Here is a 15,167-nt window from a genome sequence, read left to right as displayed (position 1 = left end):
TTACTACTAGTGAACTTGTACCAGATGGTTGTACTCCCAGTTACAGTTTTTGACATCACACACAACGATGTCGACCCCTGTTGATGCTGTACAGACGATTAACAGTGAGACATAGAAATAAATAGACATAAATAAAGTATGTAAAGTAAGCCAACGTGTTCCTATTTACATGTTGTGATTTGTATAGTCACAGCATGTACAAATAACAAGGTCACATGAGACACAGCCATCTTCTAACCGTATATAAACTGGGAACTATATTCTCAGAAAGGCGAAGCACTGCTACTTCTGCTACTTGGGCGGAGTGATATGCTTGCAGCACCTGAGAAGCCCAGAGCAGAGAGTAGCAATGCTTCACCTTCTGAGAATATAGTTCCCAGTTTATATACGGTTAGAAGATGGCTGTGTCTCATGTGACCTTGTTATTTGTACATGCTGTGACTATACAAATCACAACATGTAAATAGGAACACGTTGGCGTTATTTTGTCACTTATTGGGAGCAGTAGGCTAGATGGAGCCGGTTACCTCCAGGATCTGTGCTAGTCTAGGCTAGCGGTGGGTGCGTCAGACAGAGTTACAACACGCACGGAGATGAGAAGGGTATGTATGGACTTATCTAACTCTGGGGGATACGGGGAATAAGACAAAGTCCCGATAAGTCGGTGTGTTCCTTTAAAAGCATGTTGATTGACTTGGAGGCAGCCACATCTGGCTGCAGATGTTTTGCCTGATGTGTTTAGGACTGTGGTTGACTTTGAGGGATTTGCTGTTTCAGTTGTTTTATGTTTTTAGTGTTTTTGTGTATTTTGTGTTTGTATGTACTGTATGTGTGGTTGTACTGCTGCCGGTCTTGGCCAGGACACTCTTGAAAAAGAGATTTTTAATCTCAATGAGTCTCTTCCTGGGTAAATAAAGGTAAATAAAATAATAAGTAATAAAACAATGCCTAACCCCAACCAATCGAGCTGCTTCATAGGGCGGGACTTGCCCCCCACCTACCAAAAGAGCACGTCATTTTCACAAACACTAGTTCCAAGAAGTTCTCAAGTTCTTCGGTTTCATTCAGATGTTCATTCTGGTTTGATACCAGCACACGTTGGCGTCAAACATTTGTTCTTTCTTTGCTGCATGTCTTTGTGGCTTTTGAATCTTAGTTTAAGTATGTTTATGTAAATCCTTTAACATTACCTCAACATTTACATTACACGCATGTATCTCTTGTATCTAAGTAATCGATGACATACACTTGGGAATTCCCTGACATGACCACTGCCTTTGTTTGTGCTGAATGTTTAGAATCAGTCAAACCGCAAAAAGGATATGAGAAAAATGAATTGTGCATGAAGACAAAAACAACTTTACCATTTGTTAACCTTTTCCACCCTCTGTTTGTATGTGTATTTGTTTCACAGACATAAAATACAAATTACATTGAATAAATCCATGTGAGGGTGTCGTAGAAACCTATAATGGATATATAAAAAGCTACACCCTAAGTGCATATCAAATGTAGACATACAAAATCACCAATACATATCAAGTCTTAGTGTTCAAGTGTCATAAAAAAAATAGATAAAAAGAGAGAGAAATACATGCAGAGGAACAGAATGAATTGCCAATGTATTTACAGTAAAAACTACTGTTTCTAAGAGTGATTATTTTCCCCCCAAATCAAATATTTTAGATAGCTGGGCATTTCTAAGTCTATTTTTCTACATAGAAATGACACAGAGGAATCCATGAAATGTACATATTTATTCCACTAAATTTGATTAAAAAAAGCTATTTATTAATATGGATTATATTTATTGACGTGCTGAAGATAATGAGTCCTATAATGACAATAACAATGTATGACTGCATGAGAAGTTCAGCTTCTACATGGTGAAATTCCTACAACCGGCCACTTGATGTCAGTGTTGTCTGAGAATTACAAAAATGCACAAGTCTCTAAAAAGTGCCTTCACACACACACACACACACACACACACACACACACACACACACACACACACACACACACACACACACACACACACACACACACACACACACACACACACACACACACACACACTGCCCAGTCAAGTCTCCAGTATTTACATTTTGTAATTGTTTTTTTGTGAGACTGATTGGCTCTCCAGCTGGTCTCTGTTTCAACAAGTCATGGCCACTGGATCCCAAATTAATTTTCAGACTCACTGACTGCTGAATTATTTACTCTGTGGCTATGCATATACCGTTCACACCCAAAGAATGGCAGCCTCTTGAAACGCGTTTAATACAGACGGCACTTCTATTACCTGTCGCTTATTTAAAGAGCTGAGCATTTCAATTTAAAAAGGCCCTCCAAACCACACAACATATGATAAATCATGCTCTCGCCTTGCTGAATGTTTAAAGCAGATGAAAGGTGTAAGAGCAGTCAGTTGAATTATGAAGCATTTGCATACTGTGACATTTCCGAAACTGGCAAAGACTGTGTAGGGGGGGCTGCAGCCTTCATGGAAAAACTGTCAAGAAACTGAAGTCTGTAGTCTGGCTCCCTGCATTTAAAAACTAAAGTCACCCCTTCACTGTGATAGCGTTTAAAATTGGTTGTATTTTTAGATATTCATACAAGCTTTGGCAGCATCTACAGCATCTACTGCCTTTGTCTCCCCATGTTCACTTTTCACATTAAAAGCTGGCCATTTCAGCAGGTTATGATTTTGGAAAAAAAAAAATCCAGCATATTTCATCTCTTATTCAGTCCGTCGTGTCAGGTTTGAGGTAAGTGGCTGGAATTATTATTCATAGAGCAAACTGGAGCTAATCAGCCTGGATTTGGGTTATTTCTTTTCTGTCTACTTAACTTCGTCATGTGACTGTTCAGTGCTCGTAATTTCACAGGATATGATACGAATTGTTGCACGTAAGTTTTCGTGCGATATCATACGAACCAGTTGATGAGAATGCGTCGCTACAGTGAGTAAACTCTTGTTCGGGGCCCCGGTGCCGCCGCAAAATAGCCTCGGCAAGGAACTTGTTTTGGTGGAAAGTAGTTTTAGTCGTGCAACAGAAAACTCAGATTGGACAGATAGTCTAGCTAGCTGTCTGGATTTACCCTGCAGAGATCTGAGGAGCAGTTAACCACAGTCCTCAGAAATCCAAAACACAAAGAAAGAACAAGGTGATGGACATCCGGTAGAATTTCTGAACAATGCCGGAAATTAAACGTCGTCGTTATATAGACTACCATTAAGATATTTCTCATTTACTGATATCATCAGTCCCGTTTAGTTGGAGATACATTTACTGAACATTATCACCGTGTGATAGGAATGTGTCCTGCAGTACAGGCCCGATGTCAGTGATAAATGAGAGGCCAGTGAGTGACTGACACTGCTGTGTGCAAATGTGTCACTTCACCTGCAAGGTGAGTCCCCTATATGATGACTATGTTCTTGAAATAGACTAACCTATAATTAGAGAGAAGTCCGGCAGAGAGGAATGGCAGATTAGCTGCTCTGCTATTGTCGGTGGGGGGACGGGGAGGGGGGGGCACGGCTCCCTGGGGAGAAGCAGGTCTGCTGGAGACTGATCTACCTTTCCCTCTGGGAGGATGGAAGGAAAGTGAATATCCCCTTTGGAAGGCTGGTTTTCCCACTGCACATCAGTGTGCACATAATGAGATACACTGAAACTTAGTTTTTTTTTTTACTCTATTTACCGATCTCTTTGTGTCTAAGTAACTGTTGGGAACACCAATCTTTGAAATTAGTCCGGTATTAAGATAAGGTAAAATATTTTTGTCACGTTTGACGTTTTTGTCGCTTTTTTGTAACTGTTTTGATGTTACCGACATCTCTTACTTTTACAGTCTACACACAACTGCCTTTGCTTTATTCCTGGCCCTATGTGGCTTGCAGGTACAAAGATGAAGAATCTGTGGGTGCTCCCTGTTGGTTGTTCAGCCGTATCCCTGTGGTGACACAGTCCCTCATACTCCAACACAGCCAATAACGAGCAGAACTTCGACACAACAGACTGCTCTAAGCCTCTTAGCCAACTCCAGTGAGAACGTGGCTAATATAATCCAGAGTGTCACCAGATTGTGAACGAGCATATTCCCTCTTCTTAGCAGTGACAAACAGAAAACTATGTGATGTTTTCCTCTGAGCGATCAATGTGGCGCGAGGCTTCTCCGAGCACCGATCGATATACAGACCAATTTATGGCAAAAAGTTGTTTCGCTTTGACTGTCAGTATCACTTTTACTTCTGTGTGTTTGACAGGACAAATTAAGGACTCCTCTCTGTGTGTGGACTGTGGAGGCTTTTTTTTTGTTTTTAGCTTGATCAATACTACAACACTCATACCAGTTAGGCTCAAAAAAGATTTTATTTGTTGATCATCTGTTGCTCTCTCCAGTGTCCTCCATTCTGCCCTCCAACAGCAAAGACACAAATAATCCCCTTCTCATGTTTAGTGGTAAAACAGAAAGCTACTGTCTTCTGGTTCTAGCTTTACATTGAATGGAAGATATAAGAGTGATATCAGTCTTTCCACTGTTCCAACAATCACCACTTTGGTCTAGTTGAAATAATCCCTGAAGTAACTGTGTCTGACTATCTCACAACAATCCTCTGTTCAGTCACGTGTACACAGTTGTTTCCGTCAACAAAGTTTCACGCAAGAGTATAAAAACCTTTCGCTGAATTTTGAAAGTTTTATAAATGCTTGACTTTTCAGGTCAACACTTAAAAAGTATTTCAAATATCATCCAGTTATCAATACATTTATATGGAATGTTGAATTCACTAGCTTTTCCCTTACGCTTGTGAGATCTGCAAAGGACTTTTACGGGTTTTTCCCCAAATCACGGAAATAACGTCGACGTAGCGGTAGCAGCAGAGAGTAGAAGCCATCAGGCAAGTGTTATTTAAATAAACTCCTGGTGTACTTACACACTTTCCAATGCCTAGTTTTATGAGAACAGAACCTATTTGTACTACTGTAGAAGTTTGGTACCATTCTGGGCATTATTAGTGGGGTCATTTACGAGATACACCTTTGGTTCCATTAGCGCCTGCAATAAGCCATTCGGCTGATAGCGCTAACTCGACCAATGTTAGACCAAGGGAAAAAAGCTTCTGGGCTCGAGGTCATGGTGCAAAGTACCCTAGGGTGAAATTACGCCGAACCATCCCTTTAATTCACCCATTTAAATGTGGAAATATGCTGGCTCTAAAGTATACACGCTAAAAGAATGGTTTATTTACCTGGAGTCTGATTGGTTTGGCGATGCCGATTTCAGAGCGATTTCTGGTTACAAAAAAGTATCTCACTCTTTAACAAAAAGGTCTATCTCTGTAGGGATCCTTCAACACATTCTCACTCTCCCATCGCGTCAAATATGGACGCTTCGTCGTGCCTTTGGCGTTTGTTATTCATGCTAAAATTCTCCTTGAGCGTCGGGAGTCTTGACGTCACTTTTGACACTCTGGGTTGGGACGTACTGACTGACATGCGGCACAAGAACAGGACAGTTAGGTTTAGGAAAAGATGGTGGGTGGGGTTATAAAATGTACATTTCAGTGACACGCGGGACAAGAACCCTGGTCTCCTGGGTGAAAGTCCTGTGTCATTTAACCCATCCACCACCCCAACCACCCTCCTTACGTGTCATTCCGGTCTTTCATACTAGTATCGTTGTCTCTCTCAATACACCGTCATCTTACAGCGCCACGGTCGAGCTGCTGCTCTGCCCGGTGTGTTCCATATAGACGCTGAAAGGTGATTATTTCATCGTACCTGATGCTGAGAGCCACTGACGAAGCGTTCTTATTTTACGGGTTGGGAGTGAGAACGGCTTGGATCTTTCGAAGTTCCTTCCAGAGACCATTTTTAGCTCACGTTACTGTATTTCGTGAACAGGTGACTTCATTTAATTTTTCATGAGGCGTTTTCTTTTGCAGGGTGCAAATGTTCCACCAAAAAAAGATCCTTCCACGGACTATATTTGCAGAGCCACTGTCGGTTGCGGTGTGTGTTCGGATCTTAGCGCCACCCAAAACAATTGTGATTGGTTTAAAGAAATGCAAACAACCCAGATCATTTGTTTTTCCTCCTATCCCTGAATGGGTCTGTGGTGTAGCCAGAACTTACTCCACAGTTCTTTGGAGATAGCTCCGGCAATGCGAGACTATATTTTAACCAAACTAGAATCTCTCCAGTATTCAGTGTCTCAGTAATTTGCCTACCGGAGCTTTGGCAGCGTCTACAGTTTTGATTTTAAAAGTGCTTAATCTCTCCTCACTGAGAACATCTTGAATCATATACCATTAAACAGATTGTAATGTGAGTTCAGACAAGTTCAGATCCTGCTGTAGCTCTCCTTCTGCTCTGTAAAGAGTTGGAAGGAGGTGTTTGTACATTTTGCATTTGCTCTCTCTGCCTGCAGTAATCCTTTCAGAGTGACTTTTCCGACTGTTCATCATGCAGTTCTATGTGTACGTACACCCAGACCTATGTCAATAAATTCGTTGCACCTCCTTTACATCTATCATCTCAGTTGCCCGGTAAGACATGCAATCCCGAAACATCATTTTTATTTTTATGTGGTCTGTTCTGTTTTAGCGGCTGGGATGTTGCGTCCACAGCACAGCGGTCATATCGTCATATTTATTCCCACAGCGGGCAGGCAAGCGCGACAAGTGAGTGTAATGAGAAAGATCATTGAGATGATGTACGCTGGCCTTTTCCCCAGGCACTAGAGGCACCAGCTTTTGACCTCCAAAGCAATTGAGATCTCTAGAGTCTCTGTTTGGACTTTTTATCTCTTTCTCCGTATCAGCAGAGTCATCCCGGCCCTCTTTATTCTGCTTCTGCTTCCACCTGCTTGGTTTGGATTTCTCACAGACTACGTTTACATGCACATAATATTCCGGTTTTTGCCCTTATTCCGAAAAAGACGATATTCCGACTAAGCTGTTTACATGGCTACTGAAAGTGAATATTCCACTAATGTGTCCCGTACAAAGAGGCAATGGACCCACAAAAGCACGTTTGTCAGACCATGCAAATGCCTGTGATGAAGTTGAAGCTGCGTAATAAACACTGCTTATAGAGCATGGAGTCTATGTCAGGTTTGCACACTCTTGAGGAAATGGACTCCAAAAAGCACGACTCACAGGCAAAGTAAAAGTTCTTGTTGTTTATTTGAACCAAGTTCAAATACTCAGATGTGAAGGTGTCAAAATCCCTAGGCAGAGCCAGGGGAGTCAGAGTCAGGGATGTAGCAAAAGGTCAAAACTAACACTGGGAAACACTCACTGGAACGATGGCGCAAAGGAAAAGACGATCTGGTGACTGACAGAGGACAAAGGGTGAGTGTATATATACACAGAGGCAGGGGAGACAATTAGACACAGGTGGACCACATTAGGGCGGGGACAGGTATTTACACGTTGGGAAGGCAGACAAAAGCTGTGTTCGAAACCGTTCCCTATCACGGAAACAGTGCACTATATAGTGTGTTAATTTCATTCACTATATAGTCCACTATAAAATACCCACCGAACCGAACCCTATGCGCGCGCTACGCTGGTCGACGTAATGACGGCGCCGTTGATTACGGCGCCGTTGATTACGGGAAGATGTTTACGTAGGTGGACCGTTCAATGCAGCAGGCTGTGAGAAAGTGAAAATGGAACTGGTGAGCAGAAAAAGTGTTGTTTGTCAGTACTTTCAGTCAAAAGAAGGCCATTCAAGTCCAGCTACATGTTCAATCTGCAATGCTGATTTGTGTCGTGGTGGCGAGGAACCTAAACAATACACAACATCGCCGCTGTTAAAACATTGCGTATGAAACATCCAAAAGCATACGAGCTGAGCATGAAGGAATCTACAGACAGCAGCCAAAACGCAGCAACTTCAGGTACGGCAAAGGAAGGACAGTCTTAACTTGTGTTAACCAGACAGTGCCTCTCCCGGGCTGTCAGCAAATGAGTCTCCCTGCAGTGGGAGCGGGGGCGACCAAACGGCCGGCTGCTGCTCGTTAGCTAACGTTAGCTTTCTAATTTCAGCCACCCAACGTGCCTTCATCATACACTGGTTAGCGGAAATTTGCCAAACAAAATTGTCACTCATCTGGCGATAGCGATGTGCTTTCCTACGATGTGTGAACTCAACATTAAGTTGTTACATTTAACTATTTTAGAGGCTGTGGACGTTGTTTACTTCATTAATGTGTTTACTGTGTTAACGGACTGAGGATGGGAGGAGGATTTGGTATTCGGTTTCTGATTTGGCAGAATCTTAACCAGTGGATTCGGTATTCGGCCGAACCCTAGAAATCTGGACTATTTAATAAACACTATATAGGGAATAGTGAGTGTTTCCAACAGTTTTCCAAAGACCGGAAGTAAAGGGACCTGGAACGAGAAAAGTTGGTATGTCACAAAATAAAGAGGAAGAAAAACATGACCTTAAGAGCAGGAGCTGGACACGACACAGTGTACACTCAGTACACTGTGCAGTGCAGAGGTGGGAAGGAATGTGAAAACACTGACTATTTCTTTGAGATTTTGTCATAGTAGCTTCTACCGTGTCTACTATACTTTTAAATTTGAAGGTGTAAATATGTCCTGTACGAAATGTAATGCCGCCTGGAATATTAATTTAAAAAATGTAAAAAAAAGAATCACAGCTTAGAGCTTTCAACCCCTTCTCACTGTCTTTACTTCATCCTTTTTTTTCACTACAATATCTCATTAAAGCAACTAAAGCATGATGGACAATTTCATGGTGATGTTTATGAAACTCAAAGCTCATGGTTTAGGTTTGGAAAAGATCATATTGTCTTATAAATACATACAGACATAAATACAATATAGGAAACAGTATGGTGCCCACTTCCTGCTCACAAACTCTCACAGTGGCTGTCAGGCCCTTCCCCCAAATCTATTTATTCGTGGTTAAAAGTGAAGCCCTGTCACACTCCTGGAAAGTGTCAACCCTAATTAGTTTAAAAAGCTGAACCACATTCAAAATGTCACCAAGACATAGATCAACATGTCCATACTGATATCATGTTGATGCACTTTCCTGAGCTGTACAGTGCATCAAGTTCAACTGAAAATGAAGAGAAAACACACACACACACACACACACACACACACACACACACACACACAAACACTTCCAGTAAAGGATGCCTTTTTTTCTGTATGTGCCACTAGGGATGTAACGATGCATCGGTTAAAAATGTATATAAAAGTGTAAAGAGTACAACCGGTTGAGATAAAAAATTAATCGTGATGCAATTTGTAAACGGCCTAGGGCGTGGCGCTAGTTAACATTACACAGCAGGTAACGTTAGCCTACTGTTAGCTAGCTGTCTTAAACACGGTTAAAATGCTGACAGCTAAACGGTTTAAAGCAGGGATGTCAAACTATTTAAATGTAAAATCTGCTGGCAAGTGAACTTTAACAAACAAACCTCTTTCTTTTGGCTTCCAGTGTAAGATGGCGAGCTTGCAGCAGCTCAGTGTTGAGCAGGGGCTCATCTGATGAAAAATTACTTTTGCTGGGCACCCTGGGAAGTATCAGCAATAATAATAAGCATTTTCATTTAAAAAAAAAATAAAGAAGTGTTCTATTAATCTCACTGGTGAGGCCCCCGACTGCTCCAATGAACATAATATATTGCATGTGCTAATGAGCCCCATACATAAAAAGCAACATCAGAGCAGAGGAGCAATTGTCTGCATTTTACAGCATGCTGTTTGAATAACTCCAGCTAATGATGAATAATAATGTCATTTTTTACTGTAGGTGTTAATCTGTGAGCACAGAGACATTTAAAGTTACGATATCCTGGAACGTAAATTACTCTAACAAACAAAATTACCATGAAATTAAAACCAATCAAGCCTGGTCTAATGAAATTTCATGAAATTAGCACGTCCTTAATGCAAATAATGTTCCAAGAGCAGGAAAAGTTTGACTGTGTGTATGTGTTGAGGTTGAAAGGGAGCAAACTGTGGCAGCCAGGGTTCAATTGCATGCCAAGAGAAATTCTGATGTGGGCGAGGGTTTACGTTTTTTTTTCTTTTTACTTGAAAGGTATAATATGCAGTGTTATCCTAAAAAACAATGTATAGACTAACACAAAAAGTAATCCCTCTCAATCATCACTTGAACCGGTGGTGGTGTCTGTATCTGCACGGAGACTCTGCCTGGAGTTCCTCTTGTGCAGGACGTTTATGGGTGTCAGCAAAGAGCCTTTGGGTCCCATGTGGGAGCGTAACCCCCAACCAATAACATGCAGGTTATTGGCTGGGGGTTGCAACGTGCAGGTTGTGCAACCTGTTCACATTCTCCTCGGCGTCTCATACCGACGCACAAGTTTAACCGACACACGCAGACAGGATGAAGCTCTGCATTCACTCATAATCCAGCAATGCGTCTCCTTCCAGCAGAGGCGTATGTTCAAAAGGCACTCAGGCCCGAGGTCTCTAAGATCTGAGGACAAGTCTCTCCTGTATGTCCCCCGATCATCACAGCTCAAACTAAAAAGGTGACAGAGACTTTGCAGTTGCTGCTCCACAACTGTGGAACTAGCTGCCGTTAGATATCAGATGTCCTCCCTCCATTTCTGATTTTAAATCTAGGCTCAAGACACATTTTAACTCGCGTCTATAATTCTGTATACGTGAGTTGCTGCTTGTTGTTGTCGTTGGGATGTTCTTTTTGGGTTTTCTTTCTACTTTTTCTTTTTACATTTCAATGTTCTTTAATACAGCACCTTAGTGGGTTTTTTGTACAGCACTTTGGTCAGCTTAAGCTGTGTTTAAATGTGCTCTAGAAATAAACTTCACTTACTTTACAAGAGACAGGGTTTAATGCGCAATTCTCAACAAAGTAAACGGAAGTACTTAATGGCGAGACCATGACTGACAGCAGAGTTTAGCCTACGATCTGACGCTGAGTTGAAGGAGAAACTGCGTAGGTGTAGCAGAGGGTGATTGTAGCTGATGACATGCAGCTGGACTCCCACACACCTGGCTGCACTCCTGCAGTAAGCACACAGACACAAGCACAGGAAAGGGGAGGGAAAAAGAGAGACACACAGCAGTGGGCCTCACACCTATCATACAAAATATGATGTACAGTCAAGGGCGTAACTTTGGGTTCACCATTCGGGGAGTTGAGATCCCCAACCATCTAGGGAGGTCCCGGGACATGTATGCATGTATTGAAAAAAGCAACAAAAATCTCGAAAAAATTGTGGATTTTTTCTTGCTTATTTGGGGTTTTTTGTCGCCTTTAAAAAAAAGAACATTGTTTTTGTTAGTTTTATTAGAGGCGGGAAAAGGCGACAAAAACCTAAAAGAATTGTCCAAAAAAATCTTGAAAAAGGCGACAAAAACTCTGAAAGAAGCATACTTCGGAAAACAGTGACAACAGCTACAGTTTTGATTATTGGGGCAGTTTTAACCCCTCCCCCCCTCCATCCCCCCCGCAAAGTACGCCTATGTGTACAGAATGCGAGTACAGAACGTATGCAGTTGATGAGCCTTCAATATGATGCAAAGTGCTTGTTAGATCATTGAAGAACACAGCGTCTAAAACTCCCTCTTCACACATTTCTGATGTTGTAATCTGGGGTGCTGCTTCTGACTGAGATTTGTAACTTTCCGAAACCGACAATCTGACAAGTATGACCATTTTACACAGTGATTGGCCAGGTGTGTTGAAGCGAGAACGCATGCAGGATTTGGATTTCTCTATTCTCCCGAGCTCTTTTTTCTTTCTATAACCAACCACTTCCATCACTTTCTGTGCCACAACATGTATGACTTTGAAGAGAGAGACTCTGATTATGTGTTTTTACCCCCACTGGTAAATAATTTGTATGTCGCACCTCTCTGTGATGGCAGGCTTTTGGCCCTGCCTTTGAGTGTTGCCATTTGGAGAAGGTACACTGACTGAAGAGGTACAGAGAGGGTTATCCTCTAATTGCAGGGTTGGCGCTTGATCTCCAACTCCTCATGGATTGAGTGAGAACCCCAAATTGCTCCCAATAGCAATGACATGGTCGCTCTGCTGTCATCAGTGTGTGTGTGTGTGTGTGTGTGTGTGTGTGTGTGTGTGTGAGAGTGAAAGTGAATGAGAGGCAAACAGCATATTTACCACTTCAGTGTTTGTACAACCTAGATCTTTTGAATCTCACAAAACCCTAGCCTATAAGCAAGGAGTTTTCAGGTGATGCGTGCGATATGCAATGCGTAGAGTATGTAATGTGTGACAGTATGCCATTTTCAGCATGCAGCTTTCTTGTTGTGATTTTAAATCAACTTAAAATGATTTAAACTATATAATGTACACCTTCTCCCGTGCTGAGCAGAATCCCAAATACTTTCCTCTCCCTTTTCCAACTCGCCACACCAGGTCATAAAGAGCTGAAGCCAGCGCACCTGCAACATTCTCACTCCCAACTCGTCAAATACTGATGCTTAGTCAGGACCCTATGGCGTCATTTTACAACGTGCGGGGTAAAACCACTTAGTTAGGAAAAGATCGTTGGTGGGGTTAAAAAATGTCCCAGTCTCCTGGGTTTAAGTCCTCTGTTGTTTGACCCATCCACCACCCCAACCTGCCTCCTTACGCAGATTTTCGTTCTTTAGTACTACTCATTACCGTTGTTGTTGTCGTTAATACTACGTCATCTTACAGCACACTGGTCGAGCTGCTGCTCTGTCCGGTGCGTCCCATACAGACGCTTAAGGGGGCCTTGTGTGTCGGTATCTGACGCTCTGTGCCACTCACCAAGCGTCAGTATGTTTGTTGGGAGTGACAAAGGGTTGGAAAATCATATTAGCACAAGACGCTTTTATTGGATCCGCGGCCAATTACAAAGCAAATCAAGAGTAAAGCATCTCATGTAAATAGAAAAAGGAAACCAAATCACATGGGGCAAATAAAATATTAAAACATGTCTAAGGGACTTTTTGAAACTGCATTCAACCTTTCAACAGCACACTTGTCTGCCTGAGCCAGCAGCACACAGGTTTCGCTGTCTTTCTTGTCCATTCATTATTTACATTTGCACCGAGAACTTCCCTACCACATATCTGGATCCTAATTCAGGCTCAGTGGTCAAGAAAACGGGTTCATGCCTCAATTACTTTATGATACTTCCACAGAAAAATGTACAAAGGCATTCTTGTGTTTAAATACCCTCTTGATTAATTTAATTTTGAATATGCATATAGATTACCTCTGTATGTGCTTCGAACAAAGTTTGACTCCATGTGTGAAACCAAACGTTTCTCTCAAGCTCCTATAATATCACGCCTCATGGCCATGACACTGAGCTGTATGGTTAATGAGGCACAAATAAAGGGCCACACGTAATTATAAGAGTTCAGCAGCCCTGCACCTCTGCTACAATGAATACATGTTTTATTAGGATAATAAAGTGTTCATGGTGTTTGGATGATGGTTACAGTTTTATGGGCTTGTTCGTGAACGTCAATTCTGGTTGACTGAAGCAGAGTCCCCCCAAAAGTAGTCTCCAGCGCCAGACCTTCCTCCACAGCGCTGCGGAGGAGGGTCTGGCTAGTCCACACAGCATTTTGGGATGGGAGAAAAACGTGCTCTGGTTTATCGGCATTTTTTTAAACAAATCACAATCATCTCGGGCGGTGCTATGCACCGGTTGCAAAATAGACTCGGGAAGGAACTTGTTTTGTTGGAACGTGTACGTTCAAAAGTTGTTCTAGTCGTGCAACAGAAAACTCAGATTGGACAGATAGTCTAGCTAGGTGTCTGGATTTACCCTGCAGAGATCTGAGGAGCTGTTAACCATGAATCCACCAGAGTTTAGAATGCCAACACAAAGAAAGAGGAAGGACATCCGGCCAAAGTGACATTCAGCGGAATTTCCGGCGGCACCAGAGCAATCCTGGAAGTGGAACGTCCTTGATATAGACTACGTCTAATCTCCGGTCGAACAAAAAGGGGGATCTGTAAAATGGTCTCGGGAAAGAACTTGTTTTTTCCCTCAAAAGAACCAAGCAGGCCTGCCTTGATCCAAATTTTCCCCAAAACTTGCCATTTCCAGCGTGTAATGTTAGCTTGCTTGCTCGGAGGATCCTGTTGCTGTTCCTCGAAAGCGACCGGAGTTTAGAACGTAAACACAAAGAAAGCGTAAAGTGAGGGACGTCTGCCGGAACTATCCGGTAAATGAACCATTGTCGATCCAGACTATGACGGGAGCAAAGCGGGAAGTAATGTGGCGAAATAGAGTGCCACATTTCAAGGATTGGGGGTGGTGGATGGGCCAAACAATGACAGGACTTTCACCCCGGGGATCGGGGTTTGAGTCCAGTCGTCACGTTCAGCATCACATGCTTAGTAACCTTCAGGAAGTGAAGTAGCGTCTGATTTTAAACCAAACCACAATCTTTTTCTAGACTTAACTAAGTCGTTTTTGTGCGCAAACATAACCAAACTGCGACCACTGCTCAGCATTAAAGACGTGTTTAAAAAACGCGACCTTTACGTTCAAAACCGCGACCGACTATTCTATGAAACGCTCCTGTGGGTCGTAATAGAGGGTAGGGATCAAACAACCCATATCATAGTATGGTTTGGAGGGTTGATTGGTTTCCCAAAAAAGAATGCTCTTTCTAAATTGGAGTTAAATTTACCTGCATAGCTGGAAGCATTACAGCAACCGGCTCATGCTCTTCCTTTCATTGCAATGGGGGAAAATATGTGCTTTGATCACTATCCTTTGTCTGCTGTTACCTATTGTACTACCAAATTCCCATTCTTTCAATTGTCAAGTGTGCTGCAGCAGCAGATCAGATTTGAAGGTGAACTTCCTCGAGGAATAAAGGGAAGCGGTGTGAGCCAGAGGGAGTAAATCGGCTTTTTTTGGCCCGAAGTGACACTTTGGGAGGATCTGTATCCTTCCACCGATCTCATTAATGTTAAAACATGCAAAAACTCCGTCTTGAGACAAAGTCTGTGAACAATACTGTCGCATCAGCTCTTTGGGATAATACCCTGACAGATACAGTGCGTCTCAGGATTCCTGTCTTGCAGCTAAAATCAGTTTAGGAAGTTACTCTTCTTCCTTACAGTACAAATAAATCTGTTCTATTCCAC

Source organism: Sander vitreus, chromosome 20 (genome assembly GCF_031162955.1).
Source record: "Sander vitreus isolate 19-12246 chromosome 20, sanVit1, whole genome shotgun sequence".
NCBI classification, from domain to species: Eukaryota; Metazoa; Chordata; class Actinopteri; order Perciformes; family Percidae; genus Sander; species Sander vitreus.
Note: the sequence above shows the minus strand (reverse complement) of the source record.